The sequence below is a fragment of the Bos grunniens genome, chromosome 15 (genome assembly GCF_055505025.1).
Source record: "Bos grunniens cultivar Pamir isolate PY7600 chromosome 15, Bosgru_T2T1.0, whole genome shotgun sequence".
NCBI classification, from domain to species: domain Eukaryota; kingdom Metazoa; phylum Chordata; class Mammalia; order Artiodactyla; family Bovidae; genus Bos; species Bos grunniens.
The window spans coordinates 33,108,852-33,129,907 of record NC_141179.1 but is presented as its reverse complement, the minus strand read 5'-3'; the positions used below and the strand labels follow the sequence as shown (position 1 = coordinate 33,129,907).

Genomic DNA, 21,056 nt, shown 5'->3' with positions numbered 1-21,056 from the left:
CTAACAGAAATTCAATTATGTGTAATACTTTGAATACCCCTCAGATGGGAAAAAAATTTACATTTTATGATACCAAGTGAAAGCCAGGATGTGGGACATAGGAAACTGCCGAACATAGTTGGTAGAAGCATAGCACTTTCAACACAACTTGACACTATCTGGTAAGTTTGGTGAATTGCCCCACCAGCATTCAGTTCCACTCCCAAAGAACCTCTCTCCCTGTGTACAAGGAGATCTGTACAAGAATGTTCCTAGTATCATTGTTTCAAGTAGGAAAAAGAGAAAAGGGATACCCTAAATGTACATTTCCAGGAGGATGTACATGAATGAACTAGAATTATACATATCAGTATATATTAATTCTCACAAACATATTGGGCAGCCAAAGCAAGATGCAGAAGAACACATGTATGCAAAGGTTAAAAATATGCAAAACAATTCCATGTGTTAATACATCCTAATGTAGTAAAAATACTTTAAAAATGTATAGCAATGATACACACCAAATGCAGACAATGGTTACTTCTAAGAAAGAATGAGAAGAATGTGATGTGGAAATATAAATGGGGAGTTCAACTTTCTAAGTAATGTTCTACTTATTAAACTAAATAGTAGACATTTGACAGCTATTTTATTATTATGCCTTTATAAATTATCTTTTCATAATATATTTCATGATAAAAAGTTTAAAGAAAATATAATAGACGAAAATATCCCTTTTTAAATGACAACAAGGGAAGAAGTTAAAATACCTAAGAATTTCAGATAATCTCAGAATGGAAGAATGAAATAATGTCATTTGCAGCAAGAAGATGGGCCTGGAGATCATCATACTAAGCAAAAACAGCTATCATATGATATCACTTATATGCAGATTATTTTTGAAAAACGATGCTAATGAAGTTGTTTACAAAACAGAAACAGACTCACAGACTTAGAGAATGAACTTACAGTTACCAGGGAGGGATAGTTTGGGAGTTGGGGACTGCCATGTATACACTGGTGTATTTAAGATAGAGAACCAGCAAGGACCTACTGTGTAGCACAGGGAACTCAGCTCAATCTTCTGTAAGAACCTAAATGGGAAAGGGATTTGAAAAATAATTGATACATGTATTTGTAATCACTTTACTGTAAACCTGAAACTAATACAACATTGTTAATCAAGTAGGCTCCAATATAAAAGTTTCTTTAAAAATATCAGGATGGAGAAGTGATGCATGGAACTACGTTTTTGGGCATGTAAATGAAATATGGTATTCATGCAGTGTACTTGGTCATTCAGTTGTGTTTTGTATCATAGCCCATCAGGCTTCTTTGTCCATGGGATTTTCCAGGCAGGAATAATGGAGTAGGTTGCCATTTCCTCCTCCAGGGGATCTTCCTCACCCTGGGATCAGACTCTCATTTTCTGTGTCTCCTGTATTGCAGGCAGATTCTTTACCTGCTGGGCTACCTGGGAAGCCCAAACATTGGGCTTGGGAAGATCCCCTGGAAGAGAAAATGACAATCACTCCAGTATTCTTTCCTGGTAAATCCCATGGACAGAAGAGCCTGGTGGGCTACGGTCCAGTGAGTCTCAAGGAGTTGGACACGACTGAGTGACTAAGCACAACACAAAATGAAATGTAAATAAAACTTAAAGATGAATAAAAACTGGGGAAAATATTCCCATATTCCAAAGGGCTAACCTCTTTAATACATACAGACTTTCTTGTTAAAAGTCCTATGACCAATAACCCAGAACAGTAATAGACTAAAGTCATGAACTGACAACTTCACAGAAATATAAATAGTGTTTAAATAGATGAGAAACGCAAATGGAAACCATGAAATAATGTGTTTGCCAATCAGACTGTCAAAGATGAAAAGGCTGATGATGGTGCAGGAAGGGAGTCAGTCTCACCTGTGTTTGCCCAAATTGTATGGGAGGGTTTGTTGCCAGCTTGCCTACAGAGGAGCATATGTAATGATATATCAAAATGTAAACAGTCCACATCCTCTGACCTAGAAGTTTCACCTCTATAAATTTTTCCTGGTGATACACTCGCACATGTGTGAAATGATTTATTACATTGTTTGTAATTGCAAAGAAATGGCAACAAATTAATATCCCTTGATAGGGGCTTGATAAAATAAAATATGATACATTCATGGAATTGAATACCAGGTAGTGGTTTTAAACTGAGGTCATCTCTTTGTGTATATTGGAGAGCCACAAGACAAATCATAGGGCAAAAAATGATGTGTGGAATAGTGGAATATTGTGTGGAATAAATGCTTCCATTTACAGAGGGGGAGAAAAAAATAGTGTACAATACACATATGCTTATTTATACATAGCAAATTCCTGAAAGGAGAGGAATAGAACTAAGAACTGTGACTGCCTCCAGTAGCATTCTGGTAGTATGGAAGAACCTTGAATTATATGAAAAACAACAACAACAACAAACAAACTCTAAAACTTAAGATGCTAAAGACATCTGATCTAATTTAGCACCAAGGTATAAATTGTAAAATCCTCAGTGCTGGCCATTTGAAAGTAGAGAAATGTTGCTGATGTGCAATTCTGGACCTAATTACTTTCTTGCTAACTGCTAAACATTTCTCACTAATGGTCCTGCTACACAGCCAGTCAGAGAGAGGAGGAGAAAGAGAGAAATACGGCTTGTTATCCACACGGCCCCACCAATCCAATCAGCATCCTGGAACTGCTTACCTTGTGCTTCCTGAGTCATTTCTAATGAGAGATAATGATAGCAAGGTGGGAGGTCTCAGGTGGATTTGGGGAAGGATGCCAGAATGTAGGCCAAGTCAATTTTGATTCATTGCACATCAAACTTTTTGCTTTTCCTTCCTTTGCACATTCACAGCTATTAGTCGAATTTGGGGAGCAAATACAAGCCTGTTGGCAAAACTGCCTACAGATCCCTGTGATACAACTTGGTACTGGAGATACAGATGGAGAGAGACAGAAGCCATCTTCTGGGAGATGCTCTGAGATACCCCTGCTCTCAGGGATTAAGGGGTGCACACTCTGGGAACAGGGCAGGGGCTCACGGGTGGGCAGGGAAGACAGTGCTTACCAAAAGTTATAAAGTATGCCCATAGGTTTACTGCATATTGAGGGAAATGTAAAGTGAGTAAAGCTGGTGGGGGAGGTATTCACTGGCAAATTTTTTGTGACTCTGGAAATGCAAGGGAAGCTACATGATTTATTTTATAGTCAACAGAAATGTTGAACACGGCACATCTGCTCAGTACTTACAATGGATCTGGTACTTTTCTAGGTTTGGGGGGATATGTCAGAACAAAATGCAGCCTTGCCTTTCATGCTGATTGCATTCTAGTGGCCATGGCAGGGGGCTGGAAATGCAGATGATACACTAAATAAGAGGTGGGGCTTCCCAGGTGGTGCGGTTAAGGAATCTGCCTGCCAAAACAGGAGACGCAGGTTCAATCCGTGGGTCAGGAAGATCCCCTGCAGTAAGAAATGGCAACCCACTCCAGTATTCTTGCCTGGAAAATCCCATGAACAAAAGAGCCTGGGGGCCTGCAGTCTATGGGGTCTTAAAGAGTCAGACATGACTAAGCGACTGAGCATGGCACAGCACATAAATAAAGGCACCTATGAGATAATGTTAGGTAATGTACAATCTAGGGCTTCTCTGGTGGCTCAGATGGTAATGAATCCACCTGGAATGCAGGAGACCCAGGTTTGATCCCTGGGTTGGGAAGAATGAACAATCCATGGGTCAATTTGCAATGGTAAGGGAAGAGAAAGACAAGTAGTGAGAGAGTAGTTTGTTTACTTAAAGCATTTTTTTTAAACTTTATTTTGGCAGCGCTGGATCTTTGTTGCTGAGTGCGGGCTTCGTCTAGTTGTGGTGAGCTGGGGCTATTCTGTAGCTACAGCGCGTGGGCTTCGCGTCACAGTGGCTTCCGTTGCTGTGGGGCATGGGCTCTAGGCACTCCGGCTGCAGTAGTTGTGGAGTTGCCCCACACTGTATAGGGTCTTAGTTACTAAACCAGGGATTGAACCCATGTCCCCTGCATTGGCAGGTGAATTCTTAACCACTGGACAAGCAGAGCCGTCCCGAGAGAGTATTTTAGACAAGTGGTCAGGGAGGCCTCTCTGTGAAGGTGTCTGATAATATGACATTTGATTAGAGGCCTGAGAAAGTTAAGAAGCCAGCCATGAAGGTATACAGGGAAATGCAAAGGCCTTGAGGCTGAAGCATGACTTTCCCCACACACACATAAAGGAATAGCATTCAGAAAATAATGATGAGAAGCAATTGAAACAAAAACATACCTTCCCTATGATTATATATGCATAGAAATATATATTAGAAGAGACTGTGTGTGTGTGTTAGTTTCTCAGTTGTGTCCGACTCTTTGTGACCCCATGGACTGTAGCCCACCAGGCTTCTCTGTCCATGGGATTTTTCAGGCAAGAATACTGGAGTGGGTTGCCATTCCCTTCTCCAGGGGATCTTCCCAACCCAGGGATTGAACCCTGGTCTCCTTCATTGCAGGCAGATTCTTTAATATCTGAGTCACCAGGAAATACATATCAGAAAAGACTCCTAAAAAGATATATATCCTTGTTGCTTCAATGAAGGGCTAAAGACTGTTTCTCAATGACGAGCTGCTGCTGCTAAGTCACTTCAGTCATGTCCGACTCTATGCGACCTCATAGGCAGCAGCCCACCTGGCTCCCCCGTCCCTGGGATTCTCCAGGCAAGAACACTGGAGTGGGTTGCCATTTCCTTTTCCAATGCATGAAAGTGAAAAGTGAAAGTGAAGTCGCTCAGTCGTGTCCAACTCCCAGCGACCCCATGGACTGCAGCCTTCCAGGCTCCTCCACCCATGGGATTTTCCAGGCAAGAGTACTGGAGTGGGGTGCCATTGCCAGCAGTATCTTCTAATTCCTTGTCTCTGATCCAGCCATACTTGGCATATATAGAATTTTGGTGTATATATATATATATAAACAGTATCTGGTGACTGAATGAGTGATTTTTTTGAGACTATTTTATTCATCATTTAAAACAGTAAAACAAAATGGCTGTGTTTGAAAAATCAAGTTTGTGACAGCACATTGCATCACAGTGTTTCTCAGAAAGACATGACTTTATCTCTGGGCTAGCCCAAGCTGTGTGTCATTGGGAAAGAAGACAGAAAGCTAAATTTTACTGATGACCTAATGTCTGCTGTGTATTTGTATGTGTGCTGTTGTGAGTATAGTTGTTCCCATCTTGCAGTCTAGAACAATGAGGCCAGGGAAATTTAGTTTCTAGCCCATGGACACAAGACCAGTAGACAATAGAGCTGAACAGCAGATCTTCTGCCTCCAAGCTCAGACCTCTGATGATCACAGCTATGGGGGGTGGCGGGGGTCTACTCCAGACCTCTTATATCCCGTGGTTCATGAGTACCAGTTCTTGGTCCCCAGTATTCTCCGTGCTCCTTGATTTTCTCAAACGCTCCAGGTGAGGCACATCTTGGGAGCTATCCCCTCTTTTATCACCATGTCTGATCTTTTCATCCAAAGCTCACCATTATCCTCTTACTGGAGGTGTAACTCTTGGCAAGTCATTTCACCTCTCTGAGTTTTATTTTAGTTTTGTTTTAATGAAAGTAACTGTGTATTGAAATTGTGGTGCAGAGGTGATGGAATCATGCAGTCAAAGTCTTTGGACCAGTGTCTGATATTTATGGCATATACTCAATAAACAGTGGGTAAATCTGTGCGTGACCATCTTGTGTCTGGATCCAGCTAATGATTGACTCACCTGATGAAGGAATCCTGGATTGGTTGCTAGTGATGATAAGAGCATAAAAATAATGTGCTTCCCCCAAAACATTATCAACTCAACATAACTCAGATTAATTGCTGATGGTGTGAAAGCCAATCCCAGTTCACCAGAAAAGACCTTGCTGACTTCCCTTAACTTGTCATTCAGTGGGAAAGCAGCCCATTTGTTCAGAATTCATGTAGTCATGACTTAGGCTCAGAGTAAATCTAATTTGTAGATTGTCATAAATTGAATAAAACCCTCCTGCTAAGAAGACACCAGTCTGCATATGTAGCCCTCAAACTTATGGTTTGGGGTTTAAAAAAAACTCTTTAGAACAGTCTGGAAATAAGTCTAGTGAACTTATTTTCTGAAATCTAAGTTTTGCCTTTTTATACAGTAGTTTTATTTATTTCAGGTTCCCTTGGTGCCTCAGATGGTAAAGAATCTGCCTGCAATGCAGGAGACCCAGGTTAAATCCCTGGGTCAGGAAGATCCTTTGGAGAAGGGAGTGGCAACCTACTCTAGTCTTCTTGCTTGGAGAATCCCATGGACAGAGGAGCCTGGTGGGCTACAGTCCATGGAGTCACAAAGAGTCGGACATGACTGAGGAACTAATACTTCATTTGCTTCATCTCCTTAACTGATAACAGGAGAAGGGGGTAGATAGGGAGCCTCACAGGTGAGCATCACAATTTGCTAGCACTTCCACAAATAAAGAACTACAAACTGGAGGCTTAAACCAGATGTTTGACCTCACAGTTCTAGACTTTTGAAGTCAAGGTCCTCTGAAATGTGTAGGGGATGCTCCTTCCTTGCCTCTCCTCGTTCCTGGTGTTTTCTGCCATGCTTGGTGCTCCTGGACTTATGGATGCCTCACTTTTGTCACACGGCCACCTAGTCCCTGTGCATGTCCTCTCTTCTGAAGGACACCAGCCATACTGGATGAAAGGCCCCGTTTACTCCAGTCTGATTTCATCTTAACTAATTGAAGCTGCAACGAGCACCTTTCCAAATAAAGTCATGTTCCACAGTGTCAGGACACATCTCCTTGAAGGACACAGTTCAGCCTGTAACATTGGGTCACTAGCCTTCCACGAAGCCTAGAGGGACACGGGGCTGGAAAGCAAGCCAGGTGATTTTAGTTGCAGAGAAACTATACCACATATCTCAGAGCCGATGATGTGATGAGTGGGCTGGAGGTCACTTCTCCCCTTCTTTCTCACTGTAGAGGCTTGATTCTGCAGATGTTGCAAGGTGGGTGACCCCGTCAGGTGGCCTAGAGCCGTAGATACACAACTTTGGGAACCAAAGTGAATGACCTTTTCTCTTTCCATTTTAATAGCCAGATTTTTATTTCAGTCCTATGTGTGAGAAATATTAAGTGTGGTTAGCACTGATGATCCTACTTTTATTAGGTTGAATGAAGTTTCCATTTTTAGAGATGAAAAATGGTCAAGTATTGGCATTTTCACATGATTTGACCCTTGTATTCCATTAGATGTTGTTGTGAATAAGCACTACTTGGCCCTGATTATTGAAACTGGTCCCAAGACTTTGAATTTTACACTGGGTCCAATCCTCCCCCTACAAGGGTACCACTGAGAATGTATGTGCCCCACTATGCATAGCCACCATATAAAAGGTACACACTCAGAATGAAATGGTTGGATGGCATCATCGACTCAATGGACATGGGTTTGGGAGATAGTGAAGGACAGGGAAGCCTGGTGTGCTGCAGGTCACAAAGATTCGGACGTGACTGAGCAACTGAATACAGCAACAAAGCAGAAAAGAAGCAAGGATTTGGGGATTCAGAAAGATCTGGATTCAAATTACTCCTCTATATTTCTAAGATTTGACTCTAGAGGGCCAGTTATGTCTCAGAATCCTTATTTGTAAAATGGGGGTAAATCCTTGTAGAATTTTAAAAAAAATATTTGGCTCCATCAAATCTTGGTTGCAGCAAGTGGGATCTTTTGTTGCGACCTGTGGGCTTTTCTCTGATTGTGGTGTATGGGTTTAGTTGCCCTATGGCATATGGGATCTTAGTTCCCTGATCAGGGATCAAATCTGTGTCCCATGCGTTGGAAAGCAGATACTTAACCACTGGATTACCAGGGAAGTCCCACTTTATAGGATTATTGTGAGGATTAAATTATTTATGTGTTTAATTTATATACTTCCAGCATTTGGAGGATTCCCTGCAATAAGAATCTGCCAGCATTGAGGGAAACCTGGGTTCGATTCCTGGGTGGGGAAGATCCAATGGAGAAAGGAATGGCTACCCATGCCAGTATTCTTTCCTGAAGAATTCCATGCACAGGGGAGCCTGGCAGGCTACAGTCCATGGGGTTGCAGAGTCTCACATGACGAGTGACTAACATTTTCACCAGCGCATAGTAGATGTTCAACAAATTTTGATTCCCTATACTAATGACCTCCATCACGTCTACTTGTAATCCCTCATAATCCCAGGAACTGCTCAGAGATAAACAGAGCCAATGGGAAACCTGCAGGCCTAATCCAGGTAACTAAAGACTACATAATAATGGGACAAATGAACTACTTGGCATGTACCCTGTTCTTCTGGATCCAGTAACAGACACCAGCCTCAAAAAATAGGCTTGAGACCCATTTCCTGAAAGACCCCATCATTATGTAGTCTTTTTTCACCTCACAATGACTAAATTCCATTTGAATTGCGTACATGGTACACCTGTGTTTGTACCAAGTGTCATTTTCTAGCATAGTCGTTCTCAACCTTTTTTTTCCATGGGGACACTCATGACATCAACATAAATTAGCATATATTGTACATTCTTCAGGGACTGTTCAGAAATTATCAAATTCCCTATGACTACACTTTTCTAAAGCATACTGGAAAGGATATGATGAGGGTTGCATTCTAGAGATAACCTCTCTAGATGTTTTCCAATTAAATTTTCTACCAGCTTGAGCAAATTATCCACAAGTGCTATACTTGTAACCCACCTGAAACGTATGTGGTACAAGTCTGAGGTTGAGAGTCAATCTTCTAAGAGATGCTGTTATCATGACCACTCAGAATGGTTCACACATGCCAAAGCCACTAGACAATTCAGCTCTGAGGAGACAATTGCAGTTCCCTACGTCTCATTTAGATACTTCTAGGTGCTCTGACCCAGAGTGAACACTCAGAGTCAGGATAATTGTATGCGCATAGCAAACAAACGGATCTATTTCAATGACGGTGTGTTGGCACAAGTGGTACTCCTGCCTCTGTGTCACAGAGGCAAAGCAGTAAGGTAGAAATAAAGCCACTCTAGGCTCCTTGTCTCAGGATATTCCATGTATGCAATATTGCTACTGATATGATCAATGATATCCAACCAGAAGCAGTCTGCCCATCTTTATGCACTTAAGCATTCTATTCAGCTAAATTTGGTCAAAGCCATTTATTACCAGTTGTAAGTAATGCAACCATAGAGGGTGCTACCTGGGGCCACTGGAAGCCTGCCATGGTTCACAGCCCTTGGAACAGACTCAGACATTGTAAGTTTTTAAAAAAAAAATTCTCTTTAAGCCAATCCCAAACCTTTTATAATTTAAATTCTAATATATCACACCTCCTAAATCTTCCTGGAGGCAGGACTCAGGAAAGAGTTCCCCTCTCTCTCTATGCCAAAGAGCCTCTTAATAAGGGAGAGAGATGAAGAAAAAGCACAATGGTGTTTCAGTTGTGCTCAGGGCTAGGATAGGGAGTCTAAGATTTGGCCAGTCCTTAAGACAAGGAGGCCAGGCATCAGATAGGGCTAGATAGAACAAAAGAGAAATGGAAATGGGAGCCTGTTACTTCCCAGCTTTAACTCTCTGTGGGTCTCTATCACCTCTAAGATAAGTCCACATGCTGAGCATGCTGTGTATACACAGGACCCTCCCAGCTCTAGCCACGCCTGATACATCTGACTACAGCAGTACTCACCTGCGTGCGTGTGTGTGTGTGTATTGTGACTGCTTGTCTGTCTTCCCTCTTAGAGTGTGTGGTCCTGCAGGAAGGGATCTTAGTTTAGTAAACTTTAATCCTTAGTACCTATCCAGAAGCCCAATAGGTGCTTAATCAATTCTGAAAAAATTAGGGAAATGACCATAAGCTAAAGCTGTACAGAAGCTAAAGGGTCCAAGTCGAGAGATGTGAACCTCAGGTTTTGCACTGTCCGAAGAACTCATGGGTGTGTCGTTCTCCTCTGCCAGGCACTCTCAGCTACTTCAGGGAAGGTGATTATAAAATGTGACCATGAAATAATGCTGTATTCTCTTCCCCACAAACGTACTACAATCTGTGATCCCTTCTGAGCATTCTCCTCAGCAGACTATGTGTGTATTTTAATTTTTTTAATTTAAATTTATTTATTTTTAATTGGAAGATAATTGCTTTACAATATTGTGTTGGTTTCTGCCATATATCAACACGAACTGGCCAAAGGTATATGTATGTCTTCTCCCTCTTGATTCTCCCTCACACCCATCCCACCCCTAGAGGTTGTCCCATGCGTATACTTTTAAATGGCAGCATTTGCTCCAGAAGCCTCTTGGAACTGTGGTCAGATTCAGTTTATAAACCATATAAGAAAACCAGTGTAATTCCTTTATATGCACATTATTTCCAAAACAATATTCCCCCAGCTTGATTGCCCACCATATACATGGGATGCAGCTTCAGGAAAACTTTTAATACCTTCCCACAAGAAATCCACCCTCTAAAGATGACAATGTGCCACATTTGAAGATATTTAAGACAGAGAGCCAAGAGTGTCCACATAGGATTCTAAATTAGAGATCCAAAAACGCCTTGAGCAATTTTTCATTATCTTGGAAATAAGCGTACATCTATCAAGGAGATTAATTTGAAGTCTATAGAACAGCTTTAGGATTTTCTAATCTAATGTTCTCCTTAAAAATCACCAGAATTTATTTGTGCTTACAATGATTTACTTCGAGTGTTTACTATGACCAAGGATTGCATGTTTGTGTGTGAATGTATATATATATATGTGTATTCTTATTGAATCCTCCCAACAATTATATAAAACTAGCAACAACAATAGCAATAGTTAGCATTTATTGAGTGCTTACTATGGGTCAGGCATGAACTAAGGGATTTTTCATTTTAATCCCCATTTTATAGACAAGTAAACTGAGTTACAGAGAGAAATGAAGTACTTTCCTAATGGCACAAAGTCCATAGAGAAAAACTGAGATTCACGTACAGATTTGTCTGACATGTTTTTACTTACTCTGATACATGCTGTGTTATAAGCTCTGCTCTTAAACACTGTGATCTGACCTCTGCATTTTTATTAAAGTATCAGGGATATATGTGATCTATATCTTCTGGCTTTCCAGGTGATGCTAGTGGTAAAGAATCCACCTGCTAACGCAGGAGACACAAGAGATGTGAGTTCAATCGCTGGGTTGGGAAGGTCCCCTGGAGCAGGAAATGGCAACCCACTCCAGTATTCTTGCCTGGGAAATCCCGTGGACAGAGGAGCCTGGCGGGCTACAGTCCATGGGGTTGCAAAGAGTCAGACACAACTAAACACTCAATCAATGCCCCTAACTCATATTTCGATATGTATGGCTCGCTAAATACTAGTTGAATGAATAAACCTACATCAGTGGCTGTGATCCAACCAAGACCAAGCAAAAAGGCAAAAAGAACAACAGGCCCATGTGATACAAGCTGGTTCAGCTTATCTCACCACCAAACTAAAGCCACGCTCATAGCAAAGAGCAGAGGGTGTTAGAGAAAGTGTTTGGATGTCTCCCTGCCCTGGCTGCAGCATGCGGCATTGTGATTTTTTTGGTATTTAATTCCCAGTAAACCCTGCAGGGCCCTGGGCCTCAGTACCCCCATCCATGTGCCTGGAATGGGCATATTCCTTGCTCTTCTTCAGCCTTGCCCTCTGCATATTTATAAAAGGTCTAGAATCCTGGTATCCTATAAAAATGCAAAGTACGATTATTATTAATGATACAGTTAGCAAGAAGGACATTTGTTATTTCTGCTCAATTGGTTTCCCCCGGGAGCAGAAACAATTTTTTTTTTTTTTTGGACATAGTATTAATGTGCCGTCTTTGCAACTTTGGTCATCTGTCATTTGCTTTGGGGGGAAAGTTGTGCCCTTGTTTCAGGCAGCACCCTGCCTTTTCCTCTGCAACGTGGACACTATCCGAGCACAAGTTGCTTCATGGTCTAGATGAAACCAGGGATCTTTATTTGATTTCTGGTATCAGGAAACAATTTATTAGGATCAAGGCAGTTAGGCTACGAGACTTCCTTTCTTGCCTGGGTAGTCACTAGTTGAACAGGCAGCCTTGGCTCATAAATCTAGTTTTATTTCCCCATCTATTCACCTGGAACTAAGTGATTTTTTTGAAGGCAAAGGGGAGAACACATTTCCTTATGTAAGCACTCTTCCTCTGGCTCGTAATCACCATTGTTTCTTAGACAAGCTGGCGAGCAGGCTGAAGTAAGGAGCCATTTCCAGTCTATGCATCACACTTGTATTTTCAGAGTTTACAGAAAAATACTGCAACCAATTTGGGATTTCCCTGTAATGATCCACTTCCTCGAAATAAATCAGAAGGGATTCAAATACGCCTTTCAGAGACAAAAGGGCTTTCTGCAAATATCTCTTTCCCCATGCCCTTCAGAAACTACCTTGTCTTTCTTTCGGGCCCCCATCCCCCGCTCCCACCCTCCCTCAAGCCCCCCACCCCGCCTTCCCCTCCTTCTTAAGAAGACTTTCCCAGGTCCCTCTTGGCTGTGGTTGAACGACGTTGGCTCCTGTCCATGCCGCAACAAAGACCTGGCATTCCAGCTGTCTGAGTCTAATCTCCAGTGTCAGCTCTCGTTAATGTGTGCGCGTGAAATCAGAGGGGGCAGAGCTGCACGGAATATTAAAACCATGATCAGAATTCCACTGAAATGCTGAGAGTCTGCAAGCACCATTAGAGGAGGCTGTCAAATCAAGGCTTCGCATTAAATAAAAGAAAAGATTTCTATCAGAGGAAAGTACAATCAGTGAATCGCTGAGCTAAATTAGCATTTTTTCAATTGGAGATCGAAGTTGATTTATTGTTCTACACGACATTAATGTAACTATGTGCTTGACCTGCTAAGGCAGCTAATTTTTCATTTAAATGGTTTCTTTCCTTCCCGGTGCAAAGGCTGCAATCATATTTCAACTTTGCAGAGTGATCAGAAAAGTCGTGGAATGCGGCAGAAATGTCTTAGGGCAGCCTCCCTCCTCTCCCCTCCCCTTCCTCTCCTTTTTTCCAACTCCAGCGGCTTCCTCCTTCCCTTCCCTTCCCCCTCCTAACCTCGTGGCTGGTGGTCAAGGTCACAGAGGAAGAGTAATCTCAAAGCCACCAACTTCAAAGCTGCCATCAAAGAAGCCCCCACATAGCCACTGAATTAAAAGGGAGTGGGGGAGGGGCTCTGGGCCCTGGCGTTCATCTCTGCAAGAAAGGGCCCCTTAACTGCCCCATTGGTACAGCCCAACCTGGGGCGCCCTCTGTCCAGTTCTCCCCTGCCAGCCTCTCAATACGGGTCTCTTCTCAACCTCCCCAGCCCCCTCCCCACACACACATCGCCTGAAGATAATATACATTTCCAATTAGCAGAGCACATTGTAGTCATGTTCTCTTTTACGGCCCTAACTATCTTCCTTTTGCTAAAAAGCTGGGCCGTCATTAATGAAATCCTGCAGTTCTGTTAATCCGAGATACAATGCTCCTTTTCTCTCTCAGGCTCTCCCGAACATAAAAACTACAGTTACTTCAGCTCCCCTCTTCTGTTTAGATTCCTTGTCATTTGTCTTTCATTACATACCTGATGTAGCACAGTAGCGGTCGAAGTTCCTGGACATAGAGGGAAAGGACGCAATTATGTTCCTTTCCCAATCCCCTGTTTGCAAAGGCAGCTGGCATTTTCTGTTTTTTTTTTTTTTCTTCCCCCTTTCTAAAGTGCATTGATTTTAATCTCTGGAAGTTGATGAATATATTTTAGGGTACTTTGGGGGCCCTTAACGTTTAGCTAGCTTGTTAGATTTGAAACTAGCTGGGCGTCCTGGAAGGACTCTGATAAATGAGATTTCAGCATTTCTCTGCAGTTCCTCTTATGAATTAATTCATTGTATCCCACAGTGAGAAAAAGGCAGGCCTTGGAGGTGGCTGGTGGAACTGGCATTTGCCACCCTTTACCGATACAGAGACATTACTTTGCCAACAAAGGTCCATCTAGTCAAAGCCATGGTTTTTCCAGTAGTCATGTATGGATATGAGAGCTGGACTATAAAGAAGGCTGAGCATTGAAAAACTGATGCTTTTGAACTGTGGTGTTGGAGAAGACTCTTCTAAGTCCCTTGAATAGCAAGGAGATCCAACCAGTCCATCCTAAAGGAAATCAGTCCTGAATATTCATTGGAAGGACTGAAGCTAAAGCTGAAAGTCCAGTACTTTGGCCACCTGATGTGAAGAACTGCCTCATTCGAAAAGACCCTGATGCTGTGCATGACTGAAGGTGGGAGGAGAAGGGAACAACAGAGGATGAGATGGTTGGGTGGCATCACTGACTCAATGGACATGAGTTTGAGTAAGCTCCGGGAGCTGGTGATGGACAGGGAAGCCTGGCATATAGCAGTCCATGGGGTTGCGCAGATATGACTGAGGGACTGAACTGAACTGAACCAATACAGATATTAACTTTTAAGACAAAACAGACACTGGACCAATAACTAGTGTTTATATTTTATCTTTCTTCCTCCTACCACCAAATATCCACCTTATGAAATGACAAATGGAGTAAAGTTCTATATTTGTGGGAGGTCTTAGGACATTGTCAGTCCTGTGGTTTTGAAGGACATTAGGGTATCAGGCGAAGGAACAGCGCAGTCACTGTGAGGGCTCGCTGTGGACACGAGGCAGGGCATAATCCCCATTCTCCACCCCTCTGGCGTCTGACACAGCTGGAGTCACTCTGAGGGTCAGAGGAATAGAGGCAACCTCCCCTCCCACTTCCATCACAGTTGGACCTAATTGGCCCCCCTTGGTCAGCAGAGATACTGCAGAATGAATGGTCAGTGTTCTGCTCTTTGCTCTGACCTAGTGAGAGGGCTTCTGTACAGGTCAAAGGTGAGGGTCTTGGAAAAGACTGCTTAGGTGACTGCTGGAGACACGCACTACTGGTTTCTACATACCTGTTGCCATTTTGTCCAAGTTGCTCACCCTGCTCATCTCATACTCCCTTTTGAAAGCTACCCTATCTCTTCGCCATGTGGATTATCACTCAGAATAACTACTGTAAAAATTGAATGTGGATTTCATTCTCCAAAGGCAAGAAGAGTGTGTGATCACTAAGTACAGAAAAAGCTTCACACCAGTCATTTGCATCTGTCCCAGTTTGTCCCCACAGTGGTTCTGTAGTTAGAGCCAGCGTCATTGACCAGGCATCCCCCCATCGCCTGGCAACCCACATTCATTAGCCATGAGGTGGCTTCACTGCACATGGCTCTCTTATTTCTCATCCGCAGGGCAATCCCATGACACAGCCAGCCTCCTGAAGGACCCAGATGCAAAGCTCAATGATTTTCTGCTCTAAGTACTTCCATGGTCACTTGCTCCTTTCCTTTACACGATAATCTCTTTCTGAACATAAGTTTTCCTTATGGAATTAAGGACTGTCAGATAATTTGGGTCCCTTCTGGTTCACTAGTGCACAAAGCAGAACCCCGGTCCCTGGAAGAGATAATGCAGACACTTTGTCGGTCAACCCACATGACTTGCAATACCTTGGGAGCCCAGCAAGCAACATGCCCCTCGAAGACTAGGAGGAACCAGGTCTGGATGTCCTGTCTGGGCAGGAAATGTGAAAGGAGAACCAATTTGGTAGCAGAGGCAGACTCTGTGGAATATAGCTAGACTACCCAAGACAGTATGGTCAAAGAGCCTGGTTTTAGAAATTCTTAGCATCAGAGATACAACCTAGTGAGCATTTAGGAGGAGGACAGGGTGGAGGGTGAGGTTATGAGATCAACCCATTCCCCACAAAAGTTTGGCAGACCAAATCTGTCCCAGAGAGAAGAACACTGTGATGAGTAAAGCAACAGTAGAGGCCTGCCATCCACTGGGTTCTAGGGGACAAGACCTAGTCTTTAAGGAAAAGAAAACTACTAGAATAGATGTGTGGAAAGACTACGAAATACACTAAAGGCAGTAGCCCTAGCCTGAAAAACAGTCCTCATTTGCTTCTTCATCTTAGAAAAGGCATCCGACTAGTTCTACCACATACGGTGGGATTAAATTGTGAGAATTAAGTGCTTTGAGATTACATCCACATCTGTGTGTGTATGTGTGTGTGTGTGTGTGTGTGTGCGTGCACTTGTTAGATTACACCTGTACAGTGAAAGCCACAATGGTATTTGACACCATCAGAATACTCAGGGCTCATCCCAGGTGTATCATTTAGTTTTTAAAACAAAAGAATGAAACATTAAGTCAGTCACATAGGATGCTAGATTCTTCCATGTGTTATTTACTGAATTTATTCTCACAACACTCACAGCAACCCTGCGAGGGGTGTATGTTTATCTCTCCTCTCAAAGTTAAGGAAATGGAAGATTGGGGAGACTGAGTGACTTTTTCCAGGAAAGATACCCAATCCTGGTAAAACTATTGAAACTCAAAGTTGTAGGATCTAACTCCGAATGACTCACTCTTAAAAATACTAGGAGGATTTGAATCATCTATTCTCAACAGGGGCCTTTTGTAAAAGTGAGCCTCAAAGCATTCAGAACATAAATATGGAAAGAACCATCAATAATGCAATATCACAGTACACTCCAGATAAGAATTATTTTATTTGGAGAATAATTACTACCTAACATCTCTTGAATAGGTGTCTTAAGTGCCATGCAGTGTTCCACATATGTAATTGCAGGTATTAATACATTTAATCCTCACACCAACCCTGTGAAATATGCTCTATTATCATCCCCATTTTAAAGATGAGGAAACCTAGGCACAGTCATATCAAATAACTTCCCCAAAGTAAAACCAACTTAATCTAGACTTCAAATTCCACACTCCTAGTCACCATGCTCTCTTGCCCTAGAGGAGAATGTAGCATAATTCCTTGTCATTATTCTAGTTCATTAAAGAGTTCTTGAGAAAGGCACATTGGAGCCCTGCAGCTATGGTTTGAGTCAAAAGAGATTTTCAGTGCAAAAGTTACAAACTTAATTATAAAGCTCCCTTTTATGAGGTTTAGGCCACTGATAGACTTTTTCCTCCTGTTAGAATTTTCCCTGAATTAGGGAAGATCTGGTCCTACAAGTTTGGGGGAAGTAGTAGGGGGAAATAAAGACAGGAGAGATAAGGTGATAGTCAACACTTAGATCAAAAACCTACTGTGGAACTTCATGCTGTTGGAGCCCTGGTAAAAGGGTGACTCATTCTCACCGTGAGAAGTCCTGGTGAGGAAGTGAAAGCAAGTGCTGCTTGACAACTGGCCTTTTAGGAATGGGAGGGATTACCATAGGGAGAGAGCAGTGTGAACTCTGTCCCGGGCTGAGAGCCATACAGGAGCACAAGCAGAGAAATTATGAGCTCCTAAACGGCTATCCAGAGGGCTCGTCTCTGTGTCCTTCATTGCGCCTCCTCTAGTGCCTGGCTCTGCTTGGATCGCAGTAGATGCACAATAAATGCTGAGTGAATTGGATGGCGCGCGTTTTCATGCGTGCGTGAATGAATGAAATCACAGTGCGGGCCATGTCCAAGTCATAGCAAGTCATCCCATATGGCTGAAGTTGGTCTCCCAGAGCATTTTTATGGATCCCAGAGAGTAGTTTCAACAATGAGCAGATCCGGTTGCTAGGGGCCTGGGTCGCCCGTCTCTCGCCATGCCACAGCATCATCACGATGTGTGAGAGATTTGTTTGGAGTGGGGGAAGCATATTTTTGTTTGCATTTGCTTAGCACGTTGCTGTTGCACATTTTGCTATGAGATGTAAAGTCATCTGCATGCGCCGGTTGTGCAGTGAGAGAAGAGTCAAAACAAGCTTCAGGCGGGGTGTCAGCCACATGGCCCAGGCAGATTGTCATCCTCTTTGCCCGTGGTTGCTGCTACCTCCTCTCCCCATTTTTATGACTCTCTTTCTCATTCCTGAATCCCCACACCTGCATATACAGCACACCTTAAGTTCCAAGGGTCTAATTTCTAATTGGCTTAATTATATGTCAGCATCCATAGAGACTGAAGATCCAAATCCACCAGGATGGTAGTGCCTCTGACATTCATCCCTGTGGATGAACAACTTGGCATAAGTCTTGACAGCAAGTAAGAGTGGGTGAAGAACCCTCAGGAAACCATACTACCTTGCATCATGCCATCTCCTAAAAAATAAATTTAGCAGTGTGCACAAGCCAAAGCATCATATTCTATCTCTTTTTATCATCTAGGAATACTCCCTTCTCTCAGTTCCATCTCTACCCTGAGTTACAAATGGGACAATCACAGCCAGAGTCAACATCAAGATCATTCATGTCCTGAAGAACACAGGCTCATGTTACTGATAGAACTGTGATACAAAGGGAACGAGTTATTAATTTGGAGTTAAGGAGACTTCATTTTGAGTATCCAGTTTGTGAAATTTTGGGTCAATCAAATTAAGTTTTTCCAAACTTATAGGTAATAGAAGAGTGATAATAACATCACAGGGTTGAAGTAAAGACCATTCATACTCATTCATTTATTCAAATAAGCTGTAGTTAGTGCTCATTCTGTGCCAGGTGTGACACCAAGCTTGAGATGGAGCAGATGGCAAAGCTGACTTAGTTCCTGTCCTTAAAGCCTACAGGAAAAACAGATCATCACAGGTGTGAGAATGGCTAGGAAAGAGAAGTACAGGTGCTTGGAAGGGTGCATTAGCCAAGAGGAAAAAGAACATGAGAAGGTTCAGTGCCACCCAAAGCATGATGCATTCATGGAAATGAAAAAAAAAAAAAAACCATGGATGGATGAAGGATCATAGATAATGCATGTGAGGGAGCTCAGTAAACAGAAAGGTACTCCACAGATATGAAGGGATTTCATGCTAATAGAGACTGTATCTTTTGGAAAAAATCATCTCCAATGAAGTTCTTAGTAGATTGGCAAAGGAGATGTTTGGAGACAAGAAGGAGTACTTCCAGTTCTCAAGTCTCATCTTGTAGACAAACATCTACAGAATGTAGATCCACAGCAGAATGTAGAACAGGAGCACCCGGCCCACAGGTACCTCTCTCCTGCCACACTGAGGTCCTGCCATCCAACACTCATATTTGCCCATTCATTTTGCCTTTGTTTTAAAACACCAAACCTGATGAGAAAAGATTTGCTCACATGTCGTGTACGAGAGCACATCAAAAGCCACACACTAGAAAGTGGTTCAGCAGTCCCCCCTTGGTCCAGGACTCTCACGGCCTTTGGAAGATGCTCATTGTAGACTTTGACCATTCATGACTGGTGTTAAGAAGTTACTTTCTGCTTCTAGAGAATCAGAGATCTTTGGAAAAGATCGAGGGTCTTCTAGGACCCCTCCTACCCAGTTCAGGTGTCTCTTCTGCAAGAGCCCTAACAAGTAGGCAGTCAGTCTCTGCATGCACACTTCCAATGACCGGAGTACTAAGTGCCTTGCAAACCACCCGCTTCATGGTTGAGCCAGTTCATACTGGCTGCTCCATGCATTGGTCTTAGCTCTTCCTCTGCTAACCCAGAGATAACTCTGTTCCTTCATTCAGCATGGATTTATTGAGTGTGTTCCTGGCTCCCTATTATGTGGCACAGTTCCATACAAAGACATGTAGAACAAGGTTTCCTCCTCAAAAGGTCTACCAGCTAGTGGGCTTGGTCCACTCCCTGTGTTACTTTGCCTGGACTGCCACAATAAAGTACCACCAATTGGCAGGCTTAAACAACGGAAATCTATTTTCTCACAATTCTTGGAACTAGAAGTCCGAAATGAAGATGTAGCAGGGTTGCTTCTCCTGAGGTGTCTTCCACTGGCTTGGATATATCATCTTCCTTTTCTGTGTCTTCGTCTGGTCTTTCTTCTCTTCGTGTAGCTCTGTGTCCTTATCTCCTATTCTTATGAGGACACGAGTCTTGTCGGATTAAGGAGCACCCTAATGACCTCATTTAATGTAACTACTACTTTATAGACCCTATCTGCAAACAGGTTCATCTGTACCATTTTTCTAGATTCCACATATATGTGTCCATATACAATGTTTGTTGTTCTCTTTCTGACTTACTGCACTCTGTATAACAGACTCTAGTTTCACCCATAATCTCTGCAGATGACTCAGTTTGATCCTTTATATGGCTAAGTAGTATCCCAATGTGTATTCCAAGATGTGTACCACATCTTCTTTATCCATTCATCTGTCAATGAACATTCAGGTTGCTTGCACATCCTGGATATTTTAAATAGGGCTGCAGTGAACACTGGGGTGCATATGTCTTTTTTTAATTATGGTTTTCTCAGGGTATACGCCAGTAGTAGGATGCAAACATAGAAAATGGATGAGTGGACATGTGGGGCAAGTGGGGTGGGATGAATTGGGAGATTAGGATTGATACACCACCGTGTGTAGAATAGATAGCTAGTGGCAACTTGCTGTATAGTACATGGAGCTCAGCTCAGTGCTCTGTGGTGACTTAGATGGGTGGGATGGAGGTTCAAGGAGAGGAAATATGTATACATGTAGCTGATTCACATTGTTGTACAGCAGAAACCAACACAACATTGTAAAGCAACTATTTCCCCCCTCCCAAAAAAAAAGACACTATCTGCAAAAACAATCCCATTCTGAGGTTATGGGAGTTAGGTCTTCATGTGAATTTGGAAAGGAACACACAATTCAACCCATAGCACTCCCCTTTGCTCATGCAACTCTAGATACATGTCATGTACCGTGCTCAGTACAAGAATACTGGAGTGGGTTACCATTTCCTACTCCAGGAGATGATCCCTACCCAGAGACTGAACCTGCATCTCCTGTATTTCCTGTACTGGCAGGTGGATTCTTTACCACTGAGCCATCTGGAAGTTATATCCTTTAGCTAAGCTGCTGCTTCTTGGGGGTTGACATTCTCAGTTTCTTTGACTTTGACTTTTTATTCCACTATATGTCACCAAACCTATCACTGTGTTTGTTATTGTCCCATAGAGA

General features: G+C 42.7%; 1 long non-coding RNA gene across 13 annotated transcripts in view; it reads left to right on the top strand.

The window, feature by feature from the left end:
• The window catches only part of LOC147357622 (uncharacterized), a 150,841-nt gene that overhangs the window by 89,548 nt on the left and 40,237 nt on the right, over window positions 1-21,056 (top strand). For 4 of the 13 annotated variants that reach the window (XR_015141486.1, XR_015141488.1, XR_015141471.1 and 1 more), the window contains one exon: window positions 1,432-1,681. The exons of 7 other annotated variants lie outside the window; for them this stretch is intronic. This is a non-coding gene — a long non-coding RNA (uncharacterized LOC147357622). Of the gene's footprint in view, window positions 1-1,431; window positions 1,682-6,219; window positions 6,544-21,056 lie in introns of those variants that run through there. 2 more of the 13 variants (XR_015141487.1, XR_015141477.1) reach the window with 1 other exon arrangement.